At 48.5% G+C, this 14,940-nt stretch overlaps 1 protein-coding gene across 22 annotated transcripts in view; it reads left to right on the top strand.

Moving 5' to 3' along the window:
* LOC102956920 (tigger transposable element-derived protein 1-like) overlaps positions 1-13,552 on the top strand; it is a 35,155-nt gene extending 21,603 nt beyond the window's left edge. For 16 of the 22 annotated variants that reach the window (XR_006211989.1, XR_006211990.1, XM_042969858.1 and 13 more), the window contains 4 exons: positions 2,367-2,512; positions 10,768-10,967; positions 11,462-11,631; positions 11,791-12,436. The gene's annotated coding sequence lies outside the window, so the exon portion shown is untranslated. Of the gene's footprint in view, positions 1-2,366; positions 2,513-10,767; positions 10,968-11,461; positions 11,632-11,790; positions 12,437-12,914 lie in introns of those variants that run through there. The other 6 variants (XM_042969842.1, XM_042969847.1, XM_042969845.1 and 3 more) reach the window with 6 other exon arrangements.
* Positions 13,553-14,940: the final 1,388 nt, after the last annotated feature.

The following is a 14,940-nucleotide window of genomic DNA, read 5'->3' as shown; positions in this document are numbered from 1 at the left end:
TGTCTAAAAAGAGAGAAGACAATTCCATGTATTTCACAAGTGACAAGTACAGTGAGATCATTGAACAAGTGAAACATACCAAACTACAAAAGAGGAAGTCTACCCTCTTGCTCCACTGCCTGAAGTGATTTGTTATCTGTATTGGGAACAAGGAAATGCCAGTTATCCCCCTGTCAGAGGCAACATGAGCTTTTGCTACTGTATTAAAAACAAGAACATGTATGCACATGTATTGCTAATGTATTAAAAACAAGAACATGTAGCACATGAGGCCCATGTTAGCATTGGGCACGGAGGGAAGCCTAGGATGCTGGCAGAGCTAAAGAGATATAAGAATGTGACACGGGAAGCCATACTCCTATACTTGAAGCTATATGCAAATCCTGTCAGCAGGAGTTGCATCCTCTGAAGAAAGGTATGTTGAAGACTGATGTTTGTGGAGACCAGGAGCCAGTGCCAGGTGGACCTTATTGACATGCAGTCGCAGGCCAACGGACAATTCAAATTCATCATGGTCTACCAGGGACACACAACCAAATTTGTCCAGTTGAGGCCTCTGACCAGCAGTAGTGGTGCGGACGTGGCCAGATGTCTGCCAGACATCTTCTGCATCTATGGGGCCCCTGCTGTTCTCCAGTCTGGGAATGGAAGATACTTTGCAAATGAGGTGAATGGTGTATTTAAAGGCACACGGAGTGGCTTAACAATCATGACCAGAAAGCACTATCTGAGCCAGAGCCCAGGCAGCCTAGAGAAGGGCCACCAACACATGGAGAGCATGCTTGTGCCTGGTTCACACAGAGGGGACCAGCACTTGGATCCTGGGGCTGCACTTTGTCCAAGTGATGAAGAGCAGAATGTTTTTTGTTGTTTTGTTTTATTTTTCATTTTTAAAGATTTTATTTTAAGTAATGTGTATACCCAATGTGTGGCTCGAACCCACAACCCTGAGATCGAGTTGCATGTTCCACTGACTAAGCCATCAGGTGGCCCAAAGAACAGATTGTTTAACTGGAGCATCTGGGGCTCACCTTATGAGGTGATATTTGTTTGTGACATCAAAGTAGATCTATCAGTGTCCTCACTGTCCAGTGGAGCACTCGGCAGGCTGGAGACAGAAGAGGATCTGGAGGAGCTGCTGCAGAGTGTAAGAATAGATACTCAGAGGTCTGAGAATGAACACGGTGGCCTCACTGTCTCCTTGCTGGAGGTGCCAAGAGTGGTGTATGCCCTCTGGGCTGTGGGGAAGCCCATGTACGTGAATCCTGCATGACACATGTGTACGTGTCTGTGGCAAAGACTCTGGGTTTTGAGAATGTGGAGACTCAGGCGTCCAGGAGAGCCTTGTTGCTTCCCTCAAGACTCCCATTTAAGAAAGTGAAGTTGGACTCTGTCAAAGCACTTTCTGGTCCTGGTATTGGCGACACTGGCAGAATTTCCATCCTGGATTTAGACAGGGAAGGCTGAGCTCAGAAACATCCTGTGTGTGATCCTTTCCATCAAAGATGGGCAGTTTTATTGATTAGGCAACAAACTAGGAACGATTGGGCAGTTTTTCATGAGGAGACAGTTCACGATGTTTTCAGAGGCTTCGGTTTCCATCAAGGAGGTCTCACCTGAGGAATGGTCCCTGAGGGAACTCTCAAGGGTCCTGTCTGTCACTGGCAGGCAGGGACACAGGCAGTGTGTATGTAAAAGTCAAGTGTGGGACCAACAAATGTCCCCGCAGAGCCTCCCAGTTTCCTCTGTTCCTCCAAGTGTCATCTCAGTTTCTGCTGTAATTAATGACCAGATGCTGATGAAGTTCTCTGCAGCCCTCCTCTCTGTGAATCAGAAACTTCTGACATGAGGAACCTGGAACCCGAGCCTCTGCCTCACTTTGTTTGCATTGTTGTACTGATCACCAAATGGGCTTTATCTGTGGTCAGGGGTTGGTTGACTTCAGCGTAAATGTGTTCAATAAAGAACTGTTTTTATTTGACTGTGTATATTAGGTTCTGTCTAGAGTTTGCTTCATCAGGACATATCTGTGGGTTAGAGCTAGTAGGGACAGGAGGAGAGTGGCCATAGCCAGTATCTGGGAGGAGATACATGGGTAATAGGACCAGGCAAGGGATGAATATGGTGTTGGGACAGGGAGGAGAGGCTCAACTCCTAGCTTCAGTGAGGAGGATCCTGTCCCTGGAATGTGGCATCCAGCTAGAGATGGAGCATGGCTTTCCCGGGAGGAGACTCATGGCTAGAGGTACAATGAATAGGGCAAGTGGCTCATGGAAAGGGTGAGCAGATCTTGGCTCCAGGGATCCCTGGACTTGGCTTTTGCTATGAGCTCCCACTCCCCCAGTCTCCTTTCTTCTTTCCTTCAGATATCCAGCCAGAAGAGAGAACTCTGTGGAACTTGTGAGCCTATAGGAAGGTAGTGTGGGCCTCAGAGGAGGGCCTGAAGATAGAGGAAGTTCCCATAAAGTCCATCAAAGTGAGGATCTCCATCTTCAGCCAGATCTGGAGGCAAGTGAGTAGGTGCCTGCCCAACCCTTCTTTCAGGTGCTCATGTTGGGCTCTTGGACCATGCCATGAATCAGCAGGCATCCTTGCCTAGAGGAATGCAGGGAAACATCAATGTTTTAGGGAGTGCAGGTATTCTGGAGGCATGGAAAGGCATCTACCACAGAAGGCTTCCTGCAAGAGGGTGAGTGAGGCAGTGAGTTGAAAATGGGTACAGGAGAAGACGTGAAGAGAGAAATTTCCCACATTCATTGCATTAGAAAAACTTCCTTCTGGTACCAACTATGTTCTTGAATAAAGAATGTTTTCTGATGAGGGACTTTCCCACATTTATTAGGATCTTTTTGAGCATGAATTATGTCATGTTTCAAAAGGAGAATGGTTCCCTGGCTAAAGGCTTTTCCATGTTTACTGCATATACATGGTTTCTTTCCATTTTGAGTTCTGCAGTGTCCAAAAAAAAAAAAAAAAAAAAAAAAAAAAAGGGGGGGGGGTGGGGGCTGAGCAGGCACTTCATTTGTTGCCACATTTACTGTATTCCCAAAATTTCTTCCCTGAGCTGGCTGGGCATCCCATGTCAGAAATCTCTTTCCTGTAGGTATGGTAGTCTTATCTACACAGGAGTGACTCTGTATGCTGGCAGCCTTTCTGTCTGTCACTAATATCCAAGAGGTATTTGTCACTTGACCCAGATCTCTGTCCTTGTTTGCCTTCTGCACCGCCCCCCCCGCCCCCCCTCACCCTGACACTCTCAGGCCTCATTCACCTAGATATCTGGGAGATAGTTCTTGCTGAGTAAGGATGAGTTCTTACCCTAAGTGTCCTCTTTGTGAAGCCTCCAATCTGGGAGATACAAACCATTAAAAAGTCTCTTGAGTACTGTGCTGGGAATTAATATGGCAATCATGAGATTGGGGTAATAAATCAGAACTTAATGCCTGCTGATGTTCATTATTATGTTATTAAAATCCACACTTAGAATAGTTTATATTAGTTAAATGCTTTCTATGGGCTAGACACATTTTCTAGCACATAATGTGTAATTAATTCACACCACTACCTTCAGAGGTAGGTCACACCATTATCTCCCTCCTATAGATGATGATATTGATGTAATTGCCAAAGGTTATATCACTGATAAAGTACAAACAAAAGCAGACTGGATGCACAGATGTTGCTTTAAAGTACTTCATTTCACAGAGAAAACCCAGAAATAACCCAAATGTCCAATGGTTGTAACATTATATTTCATAGAAATGTTGAAAATAATGTGGCCTAATTAGATGCCCACTTTTATGTTAGGTTAAAGTAACAGACTACAGACCACAGGGACGCTTGGGTGGCTCAGTTGGTAAAGCATCCGACTTTGGCTCATGATCTCGTGGTCTGTGGATTCATGCCCCGCATTGGGCTCTGTGCTGACAGCTCAGAGCCTGGAGCCTGCTTTGGATTCTGTGTCTCCCTCTCTCCCTGCCCCTCCCCTGCTCATGCTCTCTCTCTCTCTCTCTCTCTCAAATAAATATTAAAAAAATTAAAGTGGCAGACCACAAATTACTTATATGTACACTTTTGTTTTTATTTTTGTTTAAAGTTTATTATTTAGAGAGAGAGTGAGAGCAGGGGGAGGGGCAGAGAAGGATGGAGAGAGAGAATCCCAAGCAGGTACCACGCTGTCAGACCAGAGCCTGAAGCAGGGCTCGATGTCACGAACTGTGAAATCATGACCGAAGCTGAAATCAAGAGTTGGATGCTTAACCGACTGAGCCACCCCGATGCTCCTGTAGGTACACTTTTAAAAGTCCTTTATAAAAATGACAATAGCTCAACTTCTGGGGAAGATGGTGGAGTAGGAGGATTCTAAGCTCACCTCATCCCATGGATGCAACAGCTAACACCCACATCAGTGTAAATAACCCAGAAAATGACCCAAATACTGGCAGAACAGGTTCTCCACAGCTAAGTGTAGAGAAGAGGCCACACTGAAGAGGGTGAGAGGGGTGGAGATGTGGTTGGGAGCCAAACTGACCTGTGAGACTGTCTGCAGGAGGAAGAGACACTGTGGGCAGGTACAGAGAAGGGAGAGAAACTGACCCTCACAATAGTCACCCTAGGCTTGGGAACCCACACGGGAGAGTTGAATTCCCATAACGTTTGGCTTTGAAAACCAGAGGGTCCTAATTTCGTGAGTTCTTACAATCAGTTGGGCTTAACATCTGGGACTTTAAAAAACAGTGGTTTTGGCTCTAGGAAAGGTGGAGGGTGAGAGGAAACTGAGTACTTGCCCTTAAAGAGAGAGCGCAACAAACAGTTCCACTGAGATACAGCATAGAAACAGCAGTTTGAAAAATGCCTAGTTTATTAGGGAGGGAGGTTTGCTTACCAATCACAGAGATATGCTGGAGGGGCCGAGATCTTTGGGAGACTTCAACAACAAAAGAACTGTCAAGCACCATTTCCTTCCCCTGCCCCCCAGCCTAGATACATGGACACCTGAGGGAACCAGCAGAGCATGAACCCTCTCCACCTAGCTTGTCAACAGTGTGCCCTATCCCCTATGCTCTTCTGTGGATCCACCCCCTCCATCTCAGCCTAGGCAGTTTTCTCGGATAGCTGCAGGTCCCCTCCCGCAGCAGCACTGTGCGGACTTTGCTGGCACTGTGCACCCCACCTCCATGCAGACCTGTCCCCTCCAGCCTGATGGCAGGAATTTTCAAAAGTGTCTCCAGAAGACAGGCATAGACCTTGCTAACACTGTGCACCCCACCCTCATGTTCTACTGTGGACCTGCCCTCATCAGGAGTCCATTCAAAGCAGTGCCACAAGCCTGGCAGTGTGCAAATGGCCCCGACAGGAGCCACCACCACTCCAAAGTGACTTCTGAACTGAGGAGAGGGGAAGATAACCACACAGACTAGTCAGATTGCAGCCCCAGCAGTGGGCTGGGGGCAGACATCTGACCTGACAGTAGGCAATGTCCCCTTCTCAGGGAACAGGACAGATAGCATGCCCTGCAGTTTTGTGCTACTGCAGCTCTAGCAAGTGCCTGGTCTGACTCAAGTCTAGCCTAAGGTAGCTCCAGACTGGCTCACTAACAACATAGAGACCAAACCCTGCCCACAACAGGCAAAGGGAGCCCTTGCAGATGACCAGACTGAAGGAAAAAGTGGCTCAGCCACAACAGTAGGACACATGCAACACATAGATACCCCTGAAGCACCAGGTTCTGGTGAACAGGGATAATTGCACTGCAGGGCCCCACAGGACCTCTTCTTCATAAGGCCAATACTTTTAAGAGCAGGGCACATGCCTAACTTTCCTAACCCATAGAAACAGACACAGAGAGTTAGTAAAAATGAGGAGACAGAGGAATATGTCTCAAATAAAAGAACAGGACAAAATCACAGCAGAAGAGCTAGGTGAAATGGAGATAAGTAATATGCCCAATAGAGAAATTAAAGTAATGCTCATAAAGATGGATGCCTGGGTGGCTCAGTTGGTTGAATGTCCGACTTTGGCTCAGGTCATGATCTTGCAGTTCGTGGGTTTGAGCCCTGCATCGGGCTCTGTGGTGATAGCTCAGAGCCAGGAGCCTACTTCGGATTCTGTGTCTCCCTCTCTCTCACTGCCCCTCCCCTGCTCACGCTGTCTCTCTCTCTCTCTCTCTCTCTCAAAAATAAACATTAAAAAAAAAAGTAATGGCCATAAAGATACTGGACTGGAGAAGAGAGTAGAGGACCTCAATGAGACCCTCAACAAAGAGATAGAAAAAAAGAACCAATCAGAGATGAAGAGCTCAATAACTGAAATTAAAAATATACTAGAGGGAATAAATAGTAGACTAGAGGAAGCAGAAGAATGGATCAGCAACCTGGAGGGCAGAGTAGTGGAAAGTAATCAAGCTGAACAGGAGAGAGAAAAAAGAATAATGAAGAATGAAAATGGATTAAGGGAACTCAGTGACACCATCAAGCATCATAACATTCACATTATAGGGATCCCAGAAGAAGAGATAAAAGAGGGCAGAAAATATATTTGAAGAAATAATAGCTGAAAACTTCCTGAATCTGGGGAAGGAAACAGAAATCCAGATCCAAGACATACAGAGGGCCTCCAACAAAATCAACCCAAGGAGGTCCACATCAAGACACATAGTATTAAAATGGCAAAAAATGATAAAGAGAGAATTCTAAAGGCAGCAAGAGAAAAGAAAACAGTTATCTTCAAGGGAAATCAATAAGGCTATCAGCTGATTTTTCAGCAGAAACTTTGCAGGCCAGAAGGAAGTGGCATGATGTATTCAAGATGCTGAAGAATCCCCGTTTCCCCCCCCCCCCCCCCCCCCCACTACCCTGCAACCAAGAGTACTCTATCCAGCAAGGTTATCAGTTAAGTGTCTGACTTCTCGCCATTCCCGAGTTCAAGGCTTATGTTGGGCTCTGTGCTGACAGTTCAGAGCCTGGAGCCTGCTTCAGATTCTGTGTCTTCCTTTCTCTCTGCCTCTCCTCTGCTCATTCTCTCTCAAATATGAATAAATTTGAAAATTAAAAAAAATGTAATCAATATGCCAAAGTGGCACATTTGGGGTGACCTACCCTTGGCCCCTACACCATCCTGTGACACTCCCACATCCTAAATAACTTTATTTTAGAGGATTATGATGTATTCTTTTGGATGTAAAAATGCTTGGGTTTTGACAAATGCATAGTGGCAGGTATAAATCACTCAAATACCATGGAATACTTCAAACCCCTACCACTTGATCCTTTTATCATCTCTAGTTTTGCCTTTTCCAGAATCCCCTATGAATGGGATCACATAGTATGTAGCCTTTTCAGACAGGAGTCCTTCACTTAGAAGGATACAGGTAAGGTTCATCCATGTCTTTGTATGGGGTGATGGTTCATTTGCTTTTATTGCTGAATAGACTAACAGGAGAAAAACAAACAGAAGTTAACTTGCATATGTCCTGTATATGGCAGATACCCAGGAAAACGGAGTAACTCCCCGATGTGGCCCAGTCCTCACCCTAAATGCTATCTTCAGCTAAAGACCAAAAGATTTTGGGTGGTGGGAAGGCAAGTTTAGTGTTGTTGTCAGGCAAGCATAGTAAATGAGGGTATGGTTGTTATGAGGATTTAAGTGTGTGTCTTCTCTTTTGGTAAGAGTTTCTTGAGATTTAGTCGTTCTTCTGTTCTAAAAGGGCGACACCCTTATTGTAGCAGGATTCTCACAGGGAGTCATGACACTGAGGCTTTTCTTTCCAGGAAGCACTTTATTCCTGCTGGCACCGTTCAGTTGGGTTTGTACCGGAAGAACTGAGCCCCGAACACCACGTGGCCCCCCTGTACACCACCCACCTGCATGCATCCACCCCCATGCATACATCCACCTGGCCCCCTGCATGTACCCACCTGCACCCTGCATGCACCCACCTGCCCCTCTACACACACCCACCTGCCCCCTGCCCCACTGCACGCACTCATCTGCCTTCACTCCACCTGCATGTACCCACTCACCCACCTGCCCCCCTGAGCACATCCACCCCTCTTTCTGTACATCTGCACACAGATATTTGCCCCCCTGCCCCCCTGCACAGTTGTGTGCCCAGTACCACCCAGCATACACCCACCTGCCCCACTGCCTCCCTTCACACATTCACCAGCCCCTGTGCCTGCACCAACATGCCAACATACATGCACCCACCTGACCCCCAGCCCTTCTCCATGCACCCGTGTGCCCCCTGCATGTATCCATTCACCCCGATGCCCCCTTCCTGTACCCATCTTCCCCCCTGCACCCACTCACCCACCTTCACTCCCCCTGCATGCACCCACCTGCCCTCTTACATGCACCCAACCACTTTCACCTCCCTGTGCACACCCACATGGTCCCCACATGCACCCACCTACCTCTCTCATGCACAGCCCTACCTCACTGCCCCTCTCTCCACACCCACATGTCCCTGCATGCACCTCTGCCTCCCTGAACCCACCCATCTGTTGCCCCACATGCTCCCTCCCACTCCCTGCATGCACTCACCTGCCCCTGCCTCCTTGAACACATCCACTGGCCCCCCTGCACGTACTCACTTTTCCCCTTCACGCACACACCTGCCCCCCTGCGCGCACCCATCCATCTTCAGTTCCCCTGCATGCAGCCAGGGGCCTCTGTCTTACATTTTCCTAACATAAGCCAGGATTCATTTTCAGCTCCTGGGATATAGTCTCTGAGATGTTGGTCTCTTGTCTTCCTGGTGTCATCACTGAAATGAATTACTTTCTTGTGTCATTTCCACTCACATCTCTGCCTTTGGATTCTGTCGGCATCAAGTGCCCCCACCCGGTCCGTTGGTGACCCTGGATTGGAGACCTTACACCCCCTTACCCCTGTCACAGGACACTGCAAATTGCAAGGAAGAGATGAGGCCGAGCCCTCCTGGGGAGACCCGGTGCACTGGCAGGGAAGGACCCCGGGGCACCACCTCCCAGGAAGGAAGAACGGGTGTCTAGGCCTACAGCAGGTGCAGCTGAGCCACTGACACCCTGAGAGGCTGCACGACAAGACTGGAGCCAGGGAAGCTCTAATCCTGGAACTTGGAACATGAAGAGGAGAATTTCCCTCAGGATCTTTCTGGATTCAGATCCTACATTGCTGGAGGTTTACCTCAGAAGAAAGCCCAAGAATGGAACTTCTGATTTGTTGTCCTGTAATGCCCTCCCTGGAGGGAAGGTCTGCATGAGTGACAAGATGGTTCTTCCACGCGGCTGTGGGCAGCTGTGGGACCTCCAAACAGGTGCTGCTCTGCCCTCAGCGGTGTCTCTGCTCTGCTCCTGTCCTCCCTTTTCCTGGTGTCTGTGAAACAAGCAGAGAAATGGAAGAGCCAGTGAAACTTGGAAGAAGCCGTGTCCCTTTACATTCTTGGGACCGTCAGACCTGATGCTCACGGGATTGCTACTGTGAGTGTGGACAGAGGAAACACCTATGGACACTAAAAGGCTGTTGGCATGAATCATTACAAACGGTCACAGAATCTGCAGTTTCAGGGCCTGGATCAGGTTAGGGTGAGCCCTCCTGAGACACACCAACATGTCTAATGGCCCCTCTGCCCATAAAGGTTCACGGTGGCTGGGAAGTCATCGCTTCCACCCGATGGATGGTGACAGTACCTCTTGAACCCACCTGCTCAGAGCAGCACAGGTGGCAGGGACCCGTTTCCAGCCTGGCCTCCCTACCCCACACAACACCTGCTCTCCAGCATCTTCCCTGTTTCTGAGCCTCTCATCTCTTTCTGTCTGCCTTCCATCCCCTGTCCCTAACTTCCTGCCAAGTATTCCGATAAGCCAGCAGTTCAGCTCGGGGGTGGGGGTGGGGGAAGTGGGTGGCCAGGAGAGCCTCACCACACTCAATGAATTTCAGGACATTCTGGCTATTTCCTCCCAGGCCAAAAGACTGCCCAGCTCCCTGGAAGCATCCTGGCTCTTTACTGACAATGAGGCAATGAGGGCACTGTTGAAATCATCATTATTTTAAAATAACAAGTATTGATGAGGATGTGAAGGAGAAGGAACCCTCCTGGTGGGAATGCAAACTGGTGTAGTCACTGTGGAGAACAGCATGAAGAGTCCTCAAAAAGTTAAAAATAGAACCATCTGATGGTCCATAAATCCCCTCCTGGGGATTTACCCGAAGGAAAGGAAATCACTGTCTGGAAGAGATCTCCTCACCCCCACACTCATGGCAGCATTGTTCACAATGGCCCATCATGGAAACGGGTTAAGTGTCCATCCAGTGAGTGATGCATATATGAATGAATATTGCTCAGCTGTAAAAAAGAACAGGCAGATCTGGAGGACGTTATGCTGAGTGAAATAAGCCAGACACACAAGGAAAAGGCTGCGTGGTCTCACTTACACGTGGAATCTGAAACAGGCAGAAGTTGAGTCTTACATGTGTGGAGCCCCAGGCACCCCACTCAGGCCTGCCGGGGCCCAGGGAAATCAGCAGGGACCCACTTACCAAGCACAGAATCGTGCAAAACAATACATGCTGTAGCTTCCATCTGGGCATTTCTGTGTTTTGGATGCAGTGGTAGGTGACCCCAGCAAAGTCTAGTTCTGTGGTTCAACCTCAGCTGCCCTTGGCAGCATACATCCCTGTGGCTCTCTCACCAGCCTTGCCCTCCCCAGAGAAGCTTCTAGATGTTGGGAGGGTGTCCTGAGGATGGAGGGCCAGGCAATGGATCTGCTCCCTTTGCTCCAACAGGGCCCTGGACCCCCAACAGCCCGAGATGATTCTCTTTGCAGTGGCCCCAGCAGCCCTCTGAGATGCAACGCAACATCCCTGGTCAGCAGGGGCAGCCACCATACTCCTCAGTGATCCAGCCCAGGGCCCATCAGTGCTTGTGGCCAAGCCTTGGGCTGCAGAGGCTGGAATGTGGCGTCTGAACAACCTGCTGTGCACAGGTCAGGCCCTGTCTCTGTTTCTCTCTCTCAGTCTCTGTCTCTGTCTCTATCCCCCATGTGGTCTCTCTGCTGGGTACCCTCACAGTCCAGCTTGTCACATGGACACTACTTGAGCAGGTGTCCCAAGAGAAGCAGGTACAGCTGCACGGCCCCTTCAGTGGGAGCCTCAGGAGTCCCATGGGCCACAGAGCCCACCTGGGGAGCTGTGGGAGCCCAGGGAGAGGTCGACTGTCCAAAGCCCAACCCCCGACCTCCCCAGGACACAGCTGCCTGGCCAGATCCCCTCCTGCCTGCAGGTGGCCTCCACAATCCTCAGGGTCGGTGGGCAGTTTCCCACCTCTCTTCCATCTGGATGTGACACCCTCCAGGTCCCTTGTCTTCCATGAGTGTGCTGTTAGGTGGGTGGGGTGGTTCTAGATATGGCTTCTAATTTCAAGCAGGGTCTATGTTCAGATCTCCTAAATAAGTTCAAATCTCGATTCTGTTTGGATTAGAGAAGGAAGAACATGAAAATGTGAGCAATGAAGCCAACAATAACCCATCATTTAAATCCTGCTTCTCACACTTGTCTTGGAAACAAAAGTGATCCAAGGAATTCATGCCCAGTCTCCACCCAACAGAACCCTGCTGAGGCATCGATGGCCTTGCAGATCCTCTCCAGCAGGTAAGATGAGGCCAGGTGGATGCAGGCAGGGCCGGCTGCAAGGACAGCTTCTCCGGGAGCTCCCCAAAGTGGAGATCAGCCCGCACATGGGACTTCCGGCTAATCTGGATCAGAACCCTGTGCCCATGTGTCTGGGGACTCATCTCCACCTATCTGCAGGGCCTTCCAGGCTGGTGTGGTTCCTCCACCAGAAATGTGAAATCTTCTGTCACCATATACATTTGGGAAATGCCGGGAGCATCTCCTTGGGATTCAGCCCCAAAACGGATGGGCATGCACACTGGGCAGGACCCAGCAGCGGAAGCTGAGTGCCAATGTGAGTGTAAGTGGTCGGGCCACCTGGCAAGCATCTGGCAGCTTCCCCTGGAGGGAAGCACTCACCTGGCCTATTAACCGGGACAAATGAAAATACGTGCCCCCCACCCCTGCTAAAGCCACCTGCCCCTGTTTGGACAATCACCTGTCTGGACAAGGAGGCCAGCACGTCCTGCATGTTGGTGGTGGGGGGGAACTCAAGCCCCGGGGTGCCAAGGGCACAGCGCTGGCTGCCATCCACCTCTGCCCACTGGGAATGCTCCGTGGAGGGGCCTCTAACCAGACTTGATAGACAGAACATATAGACTGCACACTTTTGTGTGGGACTCTTGACACTCAGAACCATGTCTCAGAGATTCATCTGTTTCCTGGCGTGGACCCTTCATTTTCTGTGGCTGAGTGGTGTTCTACCATGTGAACACTCCGGGATTCCTTTGTCCGCTTGGATGGTTCTTAATTTGAGGTTACAATAAAGCTGCTATGAGCATTCTTGCACACGCCTTTTGGTGAACATCTGCCCTCAGTTTTGCTGGGTAAACACTTAGAAGAGAGACTGGCAGGTTAGAGGGCATGTGCCTATCTGCCTCGAATGGTGCTGCTGAACCGATTTCCAAAGCAGCTGTACCATTTCTTGCCCCCACCAGCTGCTTCACATCCTCGCCAGCACGGGGTATTGTCAATTTAGAATTCTAGTGGGTGAGTGGTTTAAAAGTACGTTTATTACAGTGTTAATTACACTAGAGCATTGGGGGCAGTTCCTAATTTGGCACTCCTATCTATTTCCCCTTCCTTAATGTAGTATCCTTGTAGCTGGGCTCGCGGTCACTCAGGTAGCGACCGCACGTCCCAGCTTCCCTTGCAGCTGCAAGTGGCCCCGTGACTAAGTTCTGGTCAGTGGTATGTGACAGAGCTGATGCGTGCCACTTCCTGTCCCACTGAATCTGTGAGCATGTCCTTCCTTCCCACAGATGCCACGCTGCCCACAGTCTGCCTGTCCACCTCTGGCAATGTTATGTTAGAAGTAAAGAGACGTCCACCTTCATTAAGCCACTGCATTTCAGGTCTCTTTATTATGGCAACAAACCATGGCCCCAAAGGATGAACTGTGATTGGACATTCACCTGTGGCTCTAACACAGCGACACCTCTGCTGGTTCTGCCTGCTCAGCACCATCCTTCCACCAAGATGTTGTTCCCACCCAGCCCTGAGGTTCTGTGAGGTGATGGACACACCCTTCCCAGGCACAGGCAGGTGGCCCAGGTCTGAGTGGTCATGGCTCCCCATCCTGTTCAGGGTTATAAGTTCACGGGTTGGACATGAGACCCAACTGTAGTCCTCCCATGAGACTCTCAGTATGGTGAGAGAGAGTATTTGTCGTTATTGTGCATTGTGGCGGGAGAGGGAAACCAACCCCAAGCAGAACCAGAGGCAATCAGAGAGAGGGGAGGAGGAAGCCCAACAATGGCCTCTCAGCCCCTGGGTCTAGCTGTACCTGCAGCACCTTTAGATGTAAGTGATCCACGATTGTGAGCTGAATTTCTGTCACTTGCAACCAAGAGTCCCATCTCTTTCCCCAATAATAAACATGTTTGGGAGTGATTTTATATAAGCATTGTGCTAAGAGTGTATATAAAGTCTGGAGATACCCCTTAAAATGTTAATTCATTTTTGTTAATGTTTATTATTTATTTTGAGAGAGAGCATACGTAGGGAAGAGGGGCAGAGGGAGGGAGAGAATCCCAAGCAGGCTCTATGCTCAGTGGAGAGCCCGGTTTGGGGCTTTTTCCCACGACTCTGGGATCATGACCTGAGCTGAGATCCTGAGTTAGACGCTTAACTGACTGAGCCACCCAGGCACCCATAAAATAGTAATTCTTAATCTGGAGAGAGTTTGGAGGCTCTATCCAGATAGAATCAATGGGGTTTTGAACTGTGCAGGTCTGCTTAGATGTTGATTTTTTAAAAGTTTTTTTTTTTTGTCTGGATTAAAAAAAAAATCATACCATACAGTCCTGTAAATATGTTTTCTCTTCCTTATGATTTCCTCAATGACATTTTCCTTTCTCTGACTTACTTTATTGTAAGAATTCAGCATATGATGCATACAACATGCAAAATACGTACTAATTGACTGTTGATGTGACCAGTAAGGCTTCTGCTAAAAAGTAGCTATTAGCGGTTAGATTTGGGGGAAGTCATAAGTTATTCATGGGTTTTTGACTGCCCTAACCCTCGTATTGTTTAAGAACATATTAATATTGGTACATATAACAGATCATCATTTTTGGAAGGAATAAAATTAAAGGAGAAACAATAGTTAGCAGAAAACCCCCAAACCCCGTCAAACCAGCGAGTGAATAGGCATTAGCATGAAATGCACAGCTGACATGTAATCTCACCAGATGTTGACATGAGACAGATGGTTACTGTTCTTGTGTCTTTTGTGTAAGTTTTGACAGATGTACACACCTGTGAGACCACCTCCACAATCCAGGACATTTCCTTCACCCCCAGAGTCTCCTCATGTCCATTCAAAGTAACCCCCTCACCCCTTGCCAGACAAGTTCACATCTGCTTTCCCTCCCTGTCCACCAGCTTTCCCTGTTCTTGACTTTGGGGTCGTGGGACGGGACACTTTCTGCAGGACATCTGAACTTCACTGTGATGCGAGGGGACGCACATCAGCGATTTGCTCATGTCTGTGTGGTCTCTCATATGCACGGTCCTACCTCTTGTTTATTCATTTACTAGTAGATGGACACTGGGTGGTTTCCATGTTTGTGATGGTTGTAAATCAATGCCTTTAACTGTGAACAGTACGAGTTTAGAAAAAACAGATGCTTATTATTTTCTGAAAAAAGTAAATTATGCTCATACCACACATAGAAATTAGAATAAAGGATAAAGAATCAATATTTCTTCAGAGTCCCACTACTCAGTTGTAACCACCAGGCTATTTTGCTGTGTTTCTTCCCCAACTGTGTCATGTGCGTG

This window comes from Panthera tigris, chromosome E2 (assembly GCF_018350195.1).
Source record: "Panthera tigris isolate Pti1 chromosome E2, P.tigris_Pti1_mat1.1, whole genome shotgun sequence".
In the NCBI taxonomy this organism is placed as follows: domain Eukaryota; kingdom Metazoa; phylum Chordata; class Mammalia; order Carnivora; family Felidae; genus Panthera; species Panthera tigris.
The sequence above is the reverse complement of the archived record's forward strand: the minus strand, read 5'-3'. Positions and strand labels throughout refer to the sequence as shown.